Raw genomic sequence first — 17,898 nt, 5'->3', positions numbered from 1 at the left:
CCAGCAAAATGCCAATACTGACAGAACTCCTAATATTCCAGCAGGGAGAGCATTCCATAACACTGCTGCCACCACAGTGTTTCCAATTGCAAAGTGAACCATGTTCCATTTGTTGTTCTTAATGTGCTTACTGGACAGTGGAGTGGAAGACATTTCTTTCAGGTAACCTAGTCCAGAGTTTTTAGGGTTTTATATGTAATTATCGGGATCTTTAAAGTGGAAACAATTTTAACCATGGTTGTTGTTGTTTTGGTAACTTATTCTAACCTACCCTGGGACCTCAGAGGGAAGGGCAGGTAAAAAAATACTAAGCAAATAAATAAATAAATACTTCAAACTGGCTCTGGTCACCAGTATTGCAGCAACAAGGCTTTTAAGACTGGGGAGCTTTCTTTGGCATAATTTTCATGCAAGGAAAATTTCCAATTCTTAATGCTGTCCTTTCAAGCCCAGGAATTTCAGACCAAGGAAAGCTCTCATTGCAAATTATTGGTGCAGGGCCTCCCAGTCCTGACTGAGACAGTGAAAAGGGAGAAACAGTTAAAGTCCTCCTCCCACTGCCACAATCCCAATGCAACACCCCCACCTCCCCGTGGTATTTGTTAAACAAGAATGAGTTACATAAGGAGAACTACGTGACAAAAATCACATCTGATTTGGCCCCGAGACTCTCACCTATGATTTATTTGCTAAGCACTTGGAGGATAAAGTAGCTTGCATCTGCAATGAATTGGACGCCACTGTGTCTGCAGTACACCAGTGAATTTGTCCAGAACAAAATGCAGTCATATGCTGATGGATTAAATTCAGTCGTTAATCCAGAATGCGGCAGCTAGACTGGTGACTGGGGGTGGCCGCCGAGACCACATAACACCGGTCTTGAAAGTCCTACATTGGCTCCCAGTACGTTTCCGAGCACAATTCAAAGTGCTGGTGTTGACCTTTAAAGCCCTAAACGGCCTCGGCCCAGTATACCTGAAGGAGCGTCTCCACCCCCATCGTTCTGCCCGGACGCTGAGGTCCAGCGCCGAGGGCTTTCTGGCGGTTCCCTCATTGCGAGAAGCAAAGCTACAGGGTACCAGGCAGAGGGCCTTCTCGGTAGTGGCGCCTGCCCTGTGGAACGCCCTCCCATCAGATGTCAAAGTGATAAATAACTACCTGACATTCAGAAGACATCTTAAGGCAGCCCTGTTCAGGGAAGTTTTTAATCTGTGATATTTTAGTGTATTTTTGGTTTCTATGGAAGCTGCCCAGAGTGGCTGGGGAAACCCAGCCAGATGGGCGGGGTACAAATAATAAATTATTATTATTATTATTATTATTATTATTATGGCCCAAGGATGTGGACAAGGTGCTTGCAAAAGTGCAAGGTGCAGCCTGTTTGTACCACTCATATTCCACCTTATAACAATCTAGTGAGAGAGGGCTAACCAGCTGGGTCCCAAATGCAATTATTGCTTCCCTGGGATAGGGGATGATCCTGAGCAGGTTGAAGGAGGTGGCCATAATATTAACCCTAGAGACAACCTCCTGGAATCTCAAGGATTGCATTAACTTGCCAGGTGCAAATATTCCCTATTTTGACAAGGCGCTTAAGTGAGTGGTCATGATGTGCTTGAGCCAATTTGCTTGGGCATGATGTGCTTGAGTGAACACCAACATGCTGGGACAGTCACTCTGGCAACCTCACGTTTAGACTACTGCAATACGCTCTATACGGGGCTGCCCTTGAAGACAGTCCAACAAATATGGCACCTAACAAACAATGAATGAATGTTTAGGCTGCTGTGCATTAAAAAGCTTTTTTTTAAAAAAAAAATGAGGACAGCTCACATGAAGAGTATTGAAACGGTGTTCAGTTGACAGTTCAAATGAAGTCTAGGCTCAAGCTAAAAGAAAAGAAAGTGCCGTGCGGACTGATTTTAAGATGCATCTACGCAAAGCAAGAGCTACATGATCTGAATCAAAGATGCAGACCTGAGTTTTTATTTAGGGAGGGTGAAACCCCACCCAACACAGGTTGAAGGCTTGGGGTCATATTGTTTAGATGAAATACATCAAGATAAGCGAAAGTATTTTCCTACTGAAGGCAAATGTTAGAAACTCTACCTCATTTTGATTGTCTTCTATCACACAGGGAGTACAGTTGACTGCTGGGGCCTGTTGCACAAGACAGAGCTAAAACAAATGCTTTCTACGTTATATTGGATTTTAAAACTGTTCTGTTCTTTTACAGTTGGTTTTTTGTTTTTTGTCCTCTGGGGAACCTATGTAAAGATTAGGAAGGCTGGACTCAATTTTCAGAAAGCCAAAGGGAAGACTCCAGGGACTCTAGGCAACTTCCCTTATTGAGACACACAACTTCTCTGACGGTAGCTGGCCATTTTGCTATGGCCTGAATACGCTCACTGTTATGTGCATATTCCTCAGAATATCCAGAATTCAAAGCCTAGAATTTTCACAACAGTATGCGGTGCCAATAAATAACTTTTTGGACTCCTGAAACCCTTGGTCTGGGTACAGACTGGAGCACATTTTAAAATTATAGTTTCAATGACAGTTCTTTAGAAGTCAAAGAAGATTACTATGAGAAGAGTTTGCAGCAGAATTGGAAACTACAAGGAGATCAGCTTTTAGACAGCTTTTTAGACCTCCGTTCTCTGCTTCTCTCTAGTAATCTCACAGTTTCACCACGGTTAGTGGCAAAATCAGATGTTAGCTAGCTTTAATGATGGCATTTCCCCCTAATGTTGATCATGCTACAATTGTGTAAAGAAATGGCATAGACTGCTGCTTAACAGGTGTTGTGAGTGGGCATCTGTGCCGGGGTGTGTGTGTGTGTGTGTGTGTGTGTGTGTGTGTGAAAATAGATGAGTCATCCCCAATCACTGCTTTAATTATTAAGTACTCTTTGCTTTTTGAAGATGGAAACTCATAGGTGGCAGAGAGAAGATTCAGTGACTACAGGAAAATAAAAATAAAAATATGTTTAACAGAAATTAAAGGCATTCATTTCTGTCAATGAAAAGCAATGCATTGCTCGATATGTAAATATTATTTCAATTAGGCACAGCAAATTAGCATTGACCTCACATTTCTAAACCCATAGAAATATATTTATTTGTTCACTCCCCAGCATATCACTGCTTTTCCGTACCCACTTCCCTGTCTTTAACAACCGTTCAGTCAACAAGAGTAAAAAGAGCAAGAAGGGCAGCAAGTAAAGCTTAAGGAACGACAAGCTCTATCAGCCAACTCTTGCCATTTACATAACTTAAGAGCCAATACATTTTTCATTTACTTGCTTACTTTTGTGTGATCAGTGTTGAAATGACTTGTAAAGGAAGATTTACCAGTACAGGCCAGGACAATACTTTTTCTGCTATTACAACTATACCAGCTCTTAACTATCATATCAGAAAGAGTTCAATTGCCCTGTCTATAACATGTGCACCTATGAAAACATTTCCTACAAAGACGCATTTAAGTCTGAACATAATAAGGGAGTCAGTGCTGTTCTGCCCAAAATTATCAAAGTGGGATTGTCAATCAGTGAGCAGGACTAATTTTAATCCAAAGTGTGTACTTAGTACGAGAAGTTGAATGGATACTTGTTTTAGTTTGAACAATGGATGCACAGACATTTTTGTACCTGATCAAAATCACACCGTTTAACTAACAAGCAGTTCTGCCTACAGAAAAGCCTGAAAAACACCAGAATAAATTGCAGAGACCCACACAGGTTGAAACAGTGACCTATATACTTGCCCATCTATAAAGCTATGAGGCAGGAGATGATCCTCAAAGTTTAAACACGATGCTGACAGATGTTAACATACTATCTTGGTACCAAAAAGCATCAGATTCTATAAATTGATACCTTTTTAATTAACAAGAATAATTCTAGCGACTTTGCCTTACTGCCAGCAGGCTTCATCACCATGTAGTCAAGGCACTGAAACAGTTTTGTAAAAACTGAGTAAGGCAAAAGCAGCGGTGCAGTGGATCTTGCCACCCACAAGAAACCGAACCATTCATTTATTGCAAAGCGGCCTTGCAACACAGGAGCATTTTTTAACACCCATTCTTCCTCCCCCGCTACTTTTCAGAGATAAAAAACACATTTTCATCAGAGCAGAACCACACTGCCTTAGATGGGGAAGAGTGAATTTACCTTGCTCTCAAACTTAATCACACAGGATTGCACCAGACCTATGCCTTTTAAACACAGCTCTTCCCTGTTCAGTGTGTGTGTGTGTGTGTGTGTGTGTGTGTGTGTGTGTGTGTGTGTACAGTTTAAAGGGCTAAAAGGGCACATGGGTGAGGAGATACCGAACCCATCTCTCATCCACTTCTCTTACCAGTGGCACCATCAGGGCAGGAGTCCAGGTCTCACTCACCAAAATCGGCACCCTAAAAACACAGCAGGGCTGGCTCACCACACTTTGAAGTAATATGCATTAAAATCTACAGAGGGGGGACTTTGAGACCATTAAGTCCAAAGTCTCAAATTAACCTAAATCTACACCTAGCTTTTACTGCTGCAGCCACCTTCCATCCACCAGCCAATTTCTTCTCCACCAATCTCACTTCCAATACTGGTTGAGGGAAAACACATCTGAATGGAGGGTGTGTAATCACATGGGTCACATGGACAGGGGGAGTGTATGCCTTACTGCCCCTGCTGATTACAATTTAAAGAAAGAGTAACATGATACAGAGTAGATGTTGGAAATTCTAAGAAACTTTACTAATTGGTTCACAGAAGCTCCTCCTATCTGGAGCAAATTTTCTGCTAATCCACACACCTCATTCCATTATTACATTGTTCTGCAAAAGGACCACGCCTCTGATTCAGCAGAAACTTATTCCTGAGAACATGAAAATGAACATGCTCCTACAGCAGTGCTGAACAAACAGAACTTTCCATGAGCTATATTCAACTCACCGGCTTGTAAGAGCAGTTAATTTTCACAACACCAGCAAAGTTCATGAGAGCAAATTCACACAAGAGAATGTGAACCAAAAGTGAATTTACAATGGAGAAAATTTGTGGAAAGTTATCTTCAGAAGCCAATCGCAACAAGCAAATGAACAAAGCAGACCACTCAGTTATCCTTACCTGCAGACAATGTATCTGGGCAGTGCAATTGTGATGATTGCTTAAATCTGCAGTCAAGGGACAATTCCTTGTATCACAACCTACTTCAGTTCACAGGGATTCAGCAGAGCCATTTGCCCAAGTGCACCCAAGTGCTCTGTGATATAAAAAGGTAAAGGTACCCCTGCCCGTCAGGGCCAGTCGTGACTGACTCTAGGGTTGCGCGCTCATCTCGCTCAAGAGGCTGGGAGCCGGCGCTGTCCGAAGACACTTCCGGGTCACGTGGCCAGCATGACGAAGCGGCATCTGGCGAGCCTGCACCAGCGCAGCACACGGAAACGCCGTTTACCTTCCCGCTATAAAGCGGTCCCTATTTATCTACTTGCACTTGGGGGTGCTTTCAAACTGCTAGGTTGACAGGAGCTGGGACCGAACGATGGGAGCTCACCCCGCGCGCGGGGATTTGAACCGCCGACCTTATGATCAGCAAGTCCTAGGCACTGAGATTTTACCCACAGCGCCACCCGCGTCCCCTGCTCTGTGATATAGCTGGCTGTAACTAATGAGTTTTAAGAAATGGGATCCAGCTACATGGAACTGTCTGCAGAATCTCGGGTTCCGTCCTGCTCAATACGGTTAGAAGTTTCTAAAGCTACATCTTTTCTAAGAATTTAGCTTGATCATTCCTGTGGTGGGGCCCGCTCGCCAGAAAGATCTCCATCCAGAAACAAGCCATGTGACAACAAAGACACAATTCTGAACAGGCCCACCAGCTTGGCTGCAGGACCGTGGGTGCCTGGAGCCGCACACACTGTGGGTGCGCAGGTGTCTGATGTCAGCACACTCACCGGCGGGTGTGAATGATGTCAGCACAGTGGGATTCTTGATTACAGTGGTACCTCAGGTTAAGTACTTAATTCGTTCCGGAGGTCCGTTCTTAACCTGAAACTGTTCTTAACCTGAAGCACCGCTTTAGCTAATGGGGCGTCCTGCTGCCGCTGTGCTGCTGGAGCACAATTTCTGTTCTCATCCTGAAGCAAAGTTCTTAACCTAAAGCACTATTTCTGGGTTAGCGGAGTGTGTAACCTGAAGCGTATGTAACCTGAAGCGTATGTAACCCGAGGTACCACTGTACATAACAGCAGTTGGGTCACATAAAGATTAAAAAAACACTTTCTGCAGCTAAAAATGTTAATTCGGGCAACCTGCAGCCCTCCAGATGTTTTGGCATACAACTCCCAAGATCCCTAGCTAACAGGACCAGTGGTCAGGGATGATGGGAATTGTAGTCCAAAACATCTCAAGGGCCAAAGGTTGGGGATGCCTGTGTTAATTAATATTCCTAGAAGTTAATGCATTGGCAATTTTCCAGCATAGGCAAACCACGACTAGAAAATAGGCCTTGAGTAAATTTTAACATAGGAGTTCCACGGACAACCAATGTTCCAGAAGCTCGATTTGGGTGGTTTGGGATGTGTATTATAATCTGAATTCAAATAAGTGATACAATGCAATATAAGAAATACAACCAAAACAATGTAGAATCTAGCACAGCATATTACAATTTCTACACCAGGAAGAAAACTTATGAAATGATCTGCCAAGACCCACAGCAATTTTCAAGTTGTCTGTAGGGAGAAAGGTTTGGGAACCACTGTTCTAACACAAAAGCTACCAAGAAGACTTTCACCTTCTCTATTAACCTACTTGCCTTCAAATTAATCATATTCATTATGTTAACAAAAGACAATATAAGCTGGACTTGTCTCTAGTGGCTCTAATCTGTATGTCTTTTGAGATTTCACACACAAGTATTTACAAACTGTGGTTGTGTCTGGCAGCCACCCTACAATCCAATCACAGTGCAATATTATGAGTCACTGGTGTCCTTTGCACTTGAGACACTGCAACAGGCCTCAGAAGGATTTCCCCCTAAAATGTGTCGGGCCCAGAACAAATCTCATTTCTAGCACTTGGATTTCTCTGGCATAACTCCCCATAAGGAAGCTTTATATGTTAGTCTGCAACTGTGAGCACACTTGGCTGGGAGTAAGGCTCATTTATCACAGAGGATGCTTGCCCAAATTTGGGCAATTCCTCCTTGCTCCATTCTACAATTTTCAAGATATTGAAACTCCAGAGAGGCTTTTCAGTGCAGGTAGCTGCAGAGGGAGGATGGGATGGAAAGGTTTTCCTCTAGGAAGTTCCTTAATTTAACCTCTTAGGATCCAAGTCACTTTCTCTGTACAACACAGTGGTACCTCGGTTTACGAACTTAATCTGTTCCTAGGTCCGTTCTTAAACCGAAACCATTCTGAAACCAAGGCACACTTTCCCTAATGAGGCCTCCCACTGCCGGTGCCCTTCCACTGTTCGACTTCCGTTCTTAAACTGAGGTAAAGTTCGCAAACCAGGACACTACTTCCAGTTTTGCAGAAGTTAATAAACCAAATAGTTCGTAAACAGGGCTGTTCTTAAACTAAGGTACCACTGTATTCTTTTCCATGGGCTCATAGCTGATGAGAACCACTCTGTACTACAATTTTAATGTCTGCATTAAAAAAAACACGTAAGCACTCTAACAAACATGGAAACAGAGGTAGGTGTGAGCAAGGTAGTGAACTATTGCCACACAAAATAATAGTACGCTGAAATTCCCTGCTTCATTACAGATACAGAAATCCCAAAATTTGGATGCCGCTATTCTCACCAGAAGTCAAAATCCTGCGATGTTCATTTTACCCCCACTTTAAAAAAAGTAGGGATAGAGATGGTTGTGATCTTAATCAGATGAGCATAATATGAAATTATAAACACATACACACAGGTAGCCATGACTGATAGATATTTGTATGTTTGTTTTCAAAAGGTGAAGGGTGATTAAGCCCAAACTGTACCAGGTACTTGAGAATAACCCTTCATGAAAAGGGTTAATACTTTGTGAACAGCAAGTATATGGATCTCAGGCACAGATTTCTCTAACAGATTATTTTTAAAAACCCTAACTCCCATCAGAATTACAAAGTATCGCAGCATTTCATATACAAATTTGACAATCACGAAGCAGAGGTGTGATCCAAAAGCACTACCCCACACATTTCTAATCGTGGATAGTGGAAGATTACTGGTTGGAAAGCAAGAAAATTCCCATTTGCATTACTTTAACATCTCCCATTCTTCCTGTTTATGCCCTAAGCCTATAAAATATATTTATAAATCAAAAGCCAGCACAGAGCAACCAGATTTTAGAAGGAGTAAGTCAAGCACCAGTTTTTTGGAACAAGACTAGAGAACAGGATTTCACAGTAAGAAACTTTAAATACCCTGCAGCTGGCCTCTGAAATGCAGTCTTCCCAACTGCATCGCATTAAACAGAGGCAGATTTCATGTGGCACCCAAATATGACTCCCTCCCACACGAGGCTGATGCTTCCAGGCTTTGTGATAAATTGACATCAAACGCTGACTTAGAAGAATGAGGTATTTACTTTAAAGGGATTAATCCTGCATTTTGTTACACTTCCTATTTGTTTTGATGCAGTGCTGCAAATCCAGGCAATGGCAGGCTGAGCAGCGCCAAGGCAGAGGAGATACAGCATTCTCTGACTTCAAATGAATTACACAGAATTAAAATTCAGTGAAATTAAGTTCAACACAATTACACACACTGTAGCTTGCGACATCAAAAGTAAAAGGCGCCAGGCTATGGCCTCGTAACACAGGCCAAACCAAATCAAAGCACTAAGCTAAACTGACACACGAACACTGGAAATAGAACTGACAGGCAATTATTATACTTTCACGTATCATAAAACAGCCTCTAATCTTGTGTTTCCCAACCTTGGGTCTCCAGCTGTTTTCAGACTACAGTTCCCATCATCCCTGACCACTAGTCTTGCTAGCTAGGAATGATGGGAGTTGTAGTCCCAAAACAGCTGGAGACCCAAGGTTGGGAAAAACTGCTCTAATCAGTCCAATGCAAGGGCTAGAAGACACGGCTATACGGTATATCTATGCCTCTGATCTAACATTTGCTTAAAACTTTCATCTAACCTTTACCCCTTTCCTTTGCCTTTTGAGTCAGCCCTTCTTCAGATATGTTCTCAAAAATAGCGTTTATGTCACCAGTGGTTAACAGAGGAGATATGAGTTCTGCTTCTTCAGAATCACCTGACATTGTACAATGTCCCCACTCCTGCCTTAGCAAACCTAGGTTCTAGTATTATTTGAAATTATAGGGAGGACCTGGTAATGTTAAGGGATTGCCCAGCTGCTAATATTCTCTTCTTAGGCAAGAAGCTCTTGAAAAGATGGCAGCAGTTCAACTGTAGGCATGCTTGGAAGAAGCAATTATCCGGTCCCTCTTCAATCCAATTTCAGGCCCAGATACAGCACCAAATTGGCACTAGTCACCTGGCTTGATGGTCGTTGCTGAAATAAGGATGGATGAGTGCTACTCTATTGATTCTCCTTGGCCTTGTCAGCTTTGATACCAAGGGACATGGTTTCCTCTTGGAGTGGCTCTTTGGATTGTGAGTGGATCCTACTGGCTTGTCACATATTGCAGCAGTTCTTGAAGACTTGCAGCGGTTGCCAATGTGCTTCCAAGCCCAAAAGGAGGTGCCTGCATTGACAAATAAATCCCTAAATGACTTGGGTCCCAATATCTGAAGGAGCATCCTCTCCCATAAAGACCGGCCAAGGTGCTGAGATCTGAGAGAGAGGCCCTGCTCACAGTTCTGCTGCCTTGTGAAATTTGTGGAGTGTTGGTGCATGAGAGGGCCTTCTCGGTGGTGGCCCCCAGATTGTGGAATGCCCCTCCCAAGTTGCCTCTGGCCTTGTCACTGTATACTTTTTGACATCAGGTCAATATAACCTTTTATTTATTTATGCAATTCACAGCATAAAAATACAAGATAAAAACCAAAGAAAATCCATAATAAAAACAAGAACAAAAACAAACCAATCACCCCATTCTCCTTCTGCACAAGCCATTGGAGGTGAAATGTTTTAAATGATTTAATTGTATGTAACCTGCTCTGGGGCTACAAAGTGAAGGGAGAACTAAAAACAAAGAAGGAAATAAAATGTGTCCAAGCATCATTTATTTGACGACAATGTTAGCTCTTCCTTGTTTAAAATGAATGTTGAGGGAAGTAAGAAGTTTATGTAACTGAGAACACAATACACAAACAAAGTCATATTCAGGGTTGTGCCCTCAGATAACCCCCTTGATGCCAACCAAGGACCCTGCATCTCTAAATATTATTATTTTTTAAAAATCAACATTTTTAAAAGCTTTTTTCCGCCATGGGTGGCACTGGGCACACAGCATTCTTATTTCCTTTCCCCCAGAATGCATCACCTGCCTTTTTGTTTGGTGGTAGTAGTCACTGTGATTATGATGATTTATTAAGTTATATACTGCTTAATGCAAAAATAGACTTCTAAACTAGTTGGTTGTGTTTAGGGTTGTGTTCTTTGTTCGTTTGAAATGTTATTTGTTGGGAGTGTTTTGCTTATTTTGGGGGAGGTGTTGCCTGCCTGCCCCCTGTACTTTAGAAAAGGTTGTAGATGTTTTGCACATTGTTTTGGAGAGTCTCTGAGCATTACCAGTTTTTCTTCTGTAAAATGGCACTTTGTGGTAACCATTACAGTTTCATAGATTTCCGAATGTGGCCCCAGGTCCAAAAAGGTTAATCTACTCTGGATATCTCTCCTTGGGTTTAAGGAATTATCTTACATATTTGCAAGTAAGTTGGAGTGGAAGTGATATAAGTTAGATTTTAATAAGAAGTGCTCTAGATTTTTCTTTCTTTTCAACCCCAGTTTGAATCCAGGTGTTATATGCCTTTTTTCAGAATGGGATAAAATTACAGGAGACATTCCGCCTGGAAACCATCAACTTACCCTCAAAAGAAGTGCATTGGACACAATGAATATGCACATGTATGTCCTCTTTTGTGAATGGCTTAGAGGACCCAATTCATACACAATGAACTGGATCTAGAAAATCCTGCTTCTGAGGCACTGCCATGCTGCTAAACTCAGCTAAATCAGCTCTTAAACATGTGCAGAACACTTAGTACAACAGGAAAACAAGCCAAACACCCACACTTATTCGAATTCAGAAACAGCTTCATAAATCTAGCTTTAATTTCAGTTCTCATCTTCTCCATCTTGTGTTTTAATTATATCCATGTAATTCAGTCCAATGTTTCCAGAGAACAAAAGATAGATTCCCATCAATGACTCTTGAGATGCAAGAATGAACAGCTTATGATTAACAACAATGGAAATGTTTGGTAGAATTAAAGGTATTAAATGAATTGTTGTTGGGAAAAAATGCAGGTTGCATGGCTAGTATTTTATGCTGAATTAGAAACTCTTCTAGTACACAATCATCACATTCAAGTACTTTACAGCCAACTACTCAGTGTTTTATTTAAACACAACAATTCATATATTTTATTTTAAAAACTTGACAGAAATACAAAAGGGTTCAACAAGTGTATGATTGGAAGATATTAAATGTTAGTCTTAAATTGCAAAGCATGTATTTTCAAAGATATATGGGGAAATAATAAAAGTTTGCCCGCATAGTAAAGTTCTTTTGACATATAAGCACCAGACTGTCTGAATATACATCTAAAACTATATGCAGAGTAAAAAGGTAAAGGTAAAGGGACCCCTGACCATTAGGTCCAGTCGTGACCAACTCTGGGGTTGCGGCACTCATCTCGCTTTATTGGCCGAGGGAGCCGGCGTACAGCTTCCGGGTCATGTGGCCAGCATGACTAAGCCACTTCTGGCGAACCAGAGCAATGCACAGAAACACAGTTTACATTCCTGCCGAAGCACTACCTATTTATCTACTTGCACTTTGACATGCTTTCGAACCGCTAGGTTGGCAGGAGCAGGGACTGAGCAATGGGAGCTCACCCCGTCGCGGGGATTCAAATTGCCGACCTTCTGATTGGCAAGTCCTAGGCTCTGTGGTTTAACCCACAGCGCCACCCGCGCCCCTTCTATATGCAGAGTAGTAGCTATTAAAAAGGATGCTGCAGAGATTAGTAACTTTCAAGATATAGGTTTTCCTATCTAGACTACACAGTACTGTATCTAGGTATGCTGACAGCATACTTTCTGCCTCTAGTGCACCCTTCAGAATTTGAATCCCAAGCAGGATCACTTATCCTCCATTCCTACACCACCACACTTTTTGCAAAAGAAAAAAAAGTGTACGGTATTCATATTTTAGAAATAGTAGTATCCAGATCCTATTTTCATGTCAAGGACATGTGTGAAACGCTTACAAAGCTTTGACACTGCCAAGTACTCTGAAAGTTCATGCTTACAGAAATAATGCAACAGCTAAAATGGTACAAAAACCGTGAGGTGGAAGGAGAGAGAATGTCCCTTCCTGAGTTTCGTACAGTTTACAGTGTTAATTTGAAGGTGTGAGATCTGTTCCACTATGAGAGAAGCTGTATGCTTGAAATGCCCAGGATTTGGTACAGTGGTACCTCGCAAGACGAAATTAATCCGTTCCGTGAGGCTCTTCGTATAGCGGTTTTTTCGTCTTGCGAAGCAAGCCCATTGACAGCTTAGCGGATTAGCGCTATTAGCGGCTTTTAGCGGCTTATCAGCTTAGCGGATCAGCTGATAAGCGGCTTAGCTGCTTAGAAAAAGGGGGGGGAGGGAAAAAACCCTGCAGGAACTCACAAGACATTTTCGTCTTGCGAAGCAAGCCCATAGGGAAATTTGTTTTGCGAAGCGCCTCCAAAACGGAAAACCCTTTCGTCTAGCGGGTTTTCCGTCTTGCGAGGCGTTCGTCTTGCGGGGCACCACTGTAGTCCAAACCCTTAATGTTTCCATCTGGCAGCTCTTCTCATTATGATAGTCTTATGGAAAACTTTGTGGTTGGTATTCAACTAAATAATTGCTAAATAATCCCTTGAATAACTCAGAGCCCTTGAATAACTCAGAGCCTTGAATAACTCAGAGCCCTCTCACTGACAACCATAACTTCATGGATCACAGGGGCTTGAATAACTCAGAGAAGCTATGAGCTATGCCGTGCAGGGCGACCCAAGATGGGCTGGTCATAGTGGAGAGTTTTGACCAAACGTGATCCACCTGGAGCAAGAAGCAGCAAGCCACTCCAGTATCCCTGCCAAGAAAACTCCATGGCAAATGGGAACAGGCATATAAAATAATTGCACGAGTGGAAGAATTACTGCTAGTGCAACAGGGGACCTTCTCTCCCCCCCCCCCCCCAGAACTGTACACAAAACTGTTCCGGATGGTTGGGGGATGAACCCATAACAGAGTTTGGGGTGTCGGGGGGAAAAGAGGGGGGAGTCCTGTTGCGTAATGAGAAATCCTAGTGCTTACAGAACATCCTCCTTAGCAGTACACTGAATACAACCCTGTGTGGTTTTTTTCTTGCTGATATGATCAATTCAACCCTAACAGAGTATGTTCCTTATGGGAAATCAAGTCAACCTGACCTCTATTTTGCCAACAACAGTCCCTCCAGCTGGTTTAAACAACATCTGACCAACCAAACTGAATGCAGTTCACCAGCCTTGAATGGTGAACTTGAACCACCTGATGCTGCTGCCTGCCAACAGCTGCAACAGCAGGGAGACTGTCAGCTACCTGGCAGGCTACAGTTGGTGAACTGATGGCGAACTGCATTCAGAAATGTAGGAGAGAGATGGGTGGGGAAAGGAAAATCTGCAAGCTGAAGAATTTCCATCAGAAGGATTCTTATTTTGAAGCTCATTTGAAAAATCTATAGATGGGTAAGGAATGGGTGAACAATTTGTTTTTAATAAACACAATTATTTTAGTGAAATCATTCTTTGTTTACCCATTCAAAAGCTGCTGGTGAAGAAAAACGAATGGACGTATTTTAAAGAATTTTGTATTAGGACTCAGAAGGGAAGAATTGATTTACGGCAGTGAATACTAAGTAACTGGAACAATACACAATCCTAATCCTAGGCTGGCATAATTGGAAAGTCCTTGAAAATAATCTGTTCCATCTCCCTGCCCTGGTTTAATTCAGAATGCTTTGAATACAGAAATAAAGCTAAGTTTAATTTGGGAGGTTAGACTGCAATTCATGAACCCAGTGGCAGTTACTTCTCAAGAGACATGCATATGATTGTACTGTACATACATCTGTTGAGGACTATTTTATCCTATGGCTATGTTGGAGGCAATTGCTTGGAGCCCCCCATTACTAAAACCACATGGATTGGAATTTCTGAAGCATTTTCCACGTCAAAGCATGGATTGGCTTTTTGCAGAGGGAAGCAAAGGCTACATACAAGTCATACCAGCTGTGGCAATCACAAACGAGGCGGGAATGTGAAAATTCAACTGAGAATGTTGCTTTCCATAAGAGAAGCTCCCCTAACATAATTTTTAGGTACCTATACCTGCACATATGTGGAACCTGCAGGAAAATATTGCATTACATCTGCACCTGCTAGCAGCTTTCCTATTCAGGGCTGTTTTCAACCAGCCATGCACTCCCTCCAGGATATTCAATTCCCCCTACTATTTAATTTCTCAGAGCGATGCCAAATTTGAAAATCAGATTTTATTTATTTATAAAGTGAGATTCTCAGGGTCCAGAATTCTATACCAAATAATGCACTTCAGCTGTGGACATTTGTGGTTTACTTACACCTGATTAAATGTGTGTTATTAGAAGATAGGTACACAGGAAGCCTTCATATTTAATCGAATTAAATGCTGTCATTGTTGCTAAGTAGGGAAGGAGGAAGAGTCTTCTCACTCCATACTTGCTCTTCATTGACAGAAGCAGGACTGAAAATAATAACAGTAATAGAGGAGTCTGTAAGAGAAGGGCTGGAGCATGTGGGAAAGGGGATATTTCCCCAAACACTCCTTGCTGTGAAAAGGATGACTGTTCGGCTTTTTTTTCTTTTCAAAACCTCCCTACAAATCCTACATAGGTGAATCAAAGATTATAGCCTGCATTCAAACAAGAGTACAACGAATTCTGCACATTCACAGCAAAGTTTTGGACCTGTGTTTCTTGACACAGCCCCCAGGCTGCATTGCAAATTTTGACTGGAACAAATTTACAACATACATTGAAGGAAATCTAGGAAATATTAAAATCACAGTAGGTGAAATATAAAACCTGCGACGTATAGATTTAGCTAAATAAAACTGCAGAGAGATATTGGGTTTGTATAGCCCAATCCAAGATGGAGGGAAGTCAATTAGTGTTTTAAAGTTGATTTGTTTGTTTAATTGCTATGTGTGTTGTCTTCGGTTTTTTCTTTTTCTTTTCGTTTGTATTTTGTTATGTTTTGTTTCTCTATGTTTTTATGTTTTCTGTAGTGAAGAACTTAATAAAAATATATTTTAAAAAAAGCAAATCTCTTTTAAAACCGAGCAGAGAGTTTTGAAACGTGTGAAATATTGTGTATATGCATATGTCTTCTGTTCAAAATTCTTGGAAATGCCCAAAATAGTTTGTGTGTGTGTGTGTGTGTGTGTATAACACACTGTCCAATAACCACTTTTTTCAAATTAATTTACAGCAAAAGTAAGTACAATACAAGGGGCAAAGCAGACTGTAAATTAGGAAGTATACGCTATCTTGAATACAGTATATGTTTATTTTTGTTGCCAAATGTATAGTATATAATGTTTATAACATAATGATAAAGGTAAACAAATGTTTCCTTTCCACAATAATGGAGATTGTGCAGGCTTCGATTCATGGAAACACTGACTACTGGAGTGGGAGGCTCTTCAACTCAAGTCCACCACAGTGAATAGCAATGCCAGTCAACACGCAACATGAGACAGGGATATTGACTGGGGCAACTATATGGAATGGGAAAGCAGAACAGTTTATGAATGCAGTTTGCAACTTCATTAATACATTCCATGAACAAGAATTATTTGTGAGATTAAATGCTAGATTTTAAGTAAAAACAAGGAAGGATGAATCTCTTGTTTTTTTGTTGCAGTAGACAAATACATTCTGGATATTGTTCCAATGGCAATAAATTTTAAACCAGTGAGCGAGAGCTATTTGTGCAAATTAGTAGGTAATGGAAAAAGTTTAAACCTGGGTGACTTTAACAGAAGGAAGCATCCAGGTATTAAAAAAAGAATCAGAGCCAAAATGGGGATATTAAAGCAGCATCTGTACATTGCAATAAAAAGGTAAGCTTAGAATCAGAAAGACAAAAGTATGTTTGCTTTAAAATATTCCTATATCAGAAACAAGTGAACTTAAAGAAAGAGCCAACAAATAAAATGAGATGGGAAATGGAGAAACAGCTTCTCCAGACAGAAGCGACTGCAGTTACAGAGAAGCTGGTGGTGACTGAAGATTTTTCAGTCAGTTCAATATCTGACTAGAATGAAGTCATAATCCTTTCCAAAGGATAATTCACATTGGGTATATGGGAAGAATCCCTCTGGAACTCCAAATATGCTCTGTTTGTTCAGATCACCCACCCACACAATTTTTAAAATCCCCCGATTCCCAAGAGGTAGATGCATTACTGAATTAACAACACTGGAAGCATGACAGAAAACATTCTTGCTTCCCCCAGCAGAGAGCCAACAATGCAACATTCAAACAAAACTTGGAAGCTCAGTGAGAATCAAAACTCTGAGGAACTGATGAAAAAGTCTTGGTGGTGATATAGCACCCATCATTCCTTAGTACAGGAAAAATATGAATTTATATTGACTTGAAATAAAAATCCTTGCACACTTCACGTCTGGGATGGAACAGGAGGAGAGGCAGATACTAACTAATGTGATCTAAGTAGATAATGAATATCAACTACGTACCCTTCCAAAGATTTTCTCTTGAGATCTTAGCTGGAATAAAAACTCAGTATGGTTTCAATTACTGACCTATGGATATGCTCAAAAGTGCCACAAAGTTAACACCACACTACTGAGCTTTATATTGGTTTCCATTCGATCACAAGTGATAACAGAGCTACACAAACCGATCAGAAATTCATGTTGGGGGTGAAAGATTGCTATATGCTCCTACTAAGACCCTAAGCCACACAGCAGGAAGAGCAAGTTAAAGTTCCCTGATACGAGTATTTCAAACACCACACCTTTAATATCATGTAAAGGGCTTGGAACTAAGACATATGCCGTTTAACGACAGATGCACTAATACGGCTTCACCAGTGCTGTAGGGTAAGAAAGCAGAGCCAATTCACAAGAAATTAAACGTACTTATGGCATTTAGCTAAAGAATTGCTTACCTTTTCCTTTAACTGTCCAAGGTTGTATCATCTCCAGAAACAGAGCCACAACAAATGCAGGAAGGTATTGCTTTCTTTGCGTGTTCTGGAAAATGTGGATGGGCAGTGGAAGGAGCAAATATGCAAGTGAGCATTCATGCTTCAGCCAGCCAGCTTGCAGATGAAGCTTTGCAGCTAAGTCCCCAAGACCTTCTCACGGCTGCTGATCTCATCCACGAAACTGAAAGAGCATCTCAGCAGGACACTGCCAGCTTCCCTTTCAGAGCCCTCTCACTGACAACCATTCTCTGGCAAGTGAAATGTCAAGAACCAGGCAGGGGTGGTGTTTGGAAAAGGAGGGAGGTGGAGGGATAAGAGATTCTCACCATCCATCAACCTCAAAACCTATTCAGCAAACTGCTTGAATGGAGCCGGCATTTCATTCTCCATGGTAACTGGAGATGGAAGGAAGATGGGAAGAACGCAAAAAGAGGCACGTTGAGCTGGTCTGGGGGGAAAG

The 17,898-nt window shown here is 41.6% G+C and overlaps 1 protein-coding gene across 1 annotated transcript in view; it reads right to left on the bottom strand.

Moving 5' to 3' along the window:
- Positions 1-17,605, bottom strand: part of NDST2 (N-deacetylase and N-sulfotransferase 2) — an 89,939-nt gene extending 72,334 nt beyond the window's left edge. Inside the window, 1 exon segment of the mRNA XM_081913563.1 lies at positions 17,400-17,605. The gene's annotated coding sequence lies outside the window, so the exon portion shown is untranslated.
- Between the last annotated feature and the right edge of the window lie 293 nt (positions 17,606-17,898).

This window comes from Podarcis melisellensis (assembly GCF_964234715.1).
Source record: "Podarcis melisellensis genome assembly, chromosome: 5".
Lineage (NCBI taxonomy): Eukaryota > Metazoa > Chordata > Lepidosauria > Squamata > Lacertidae > Podarcis > Podarcis melisellensis.
Note: the sequence above shows the minus strand (reverse complement) of the source record. Positions and strands in the feature narration are given on the sequence as shown.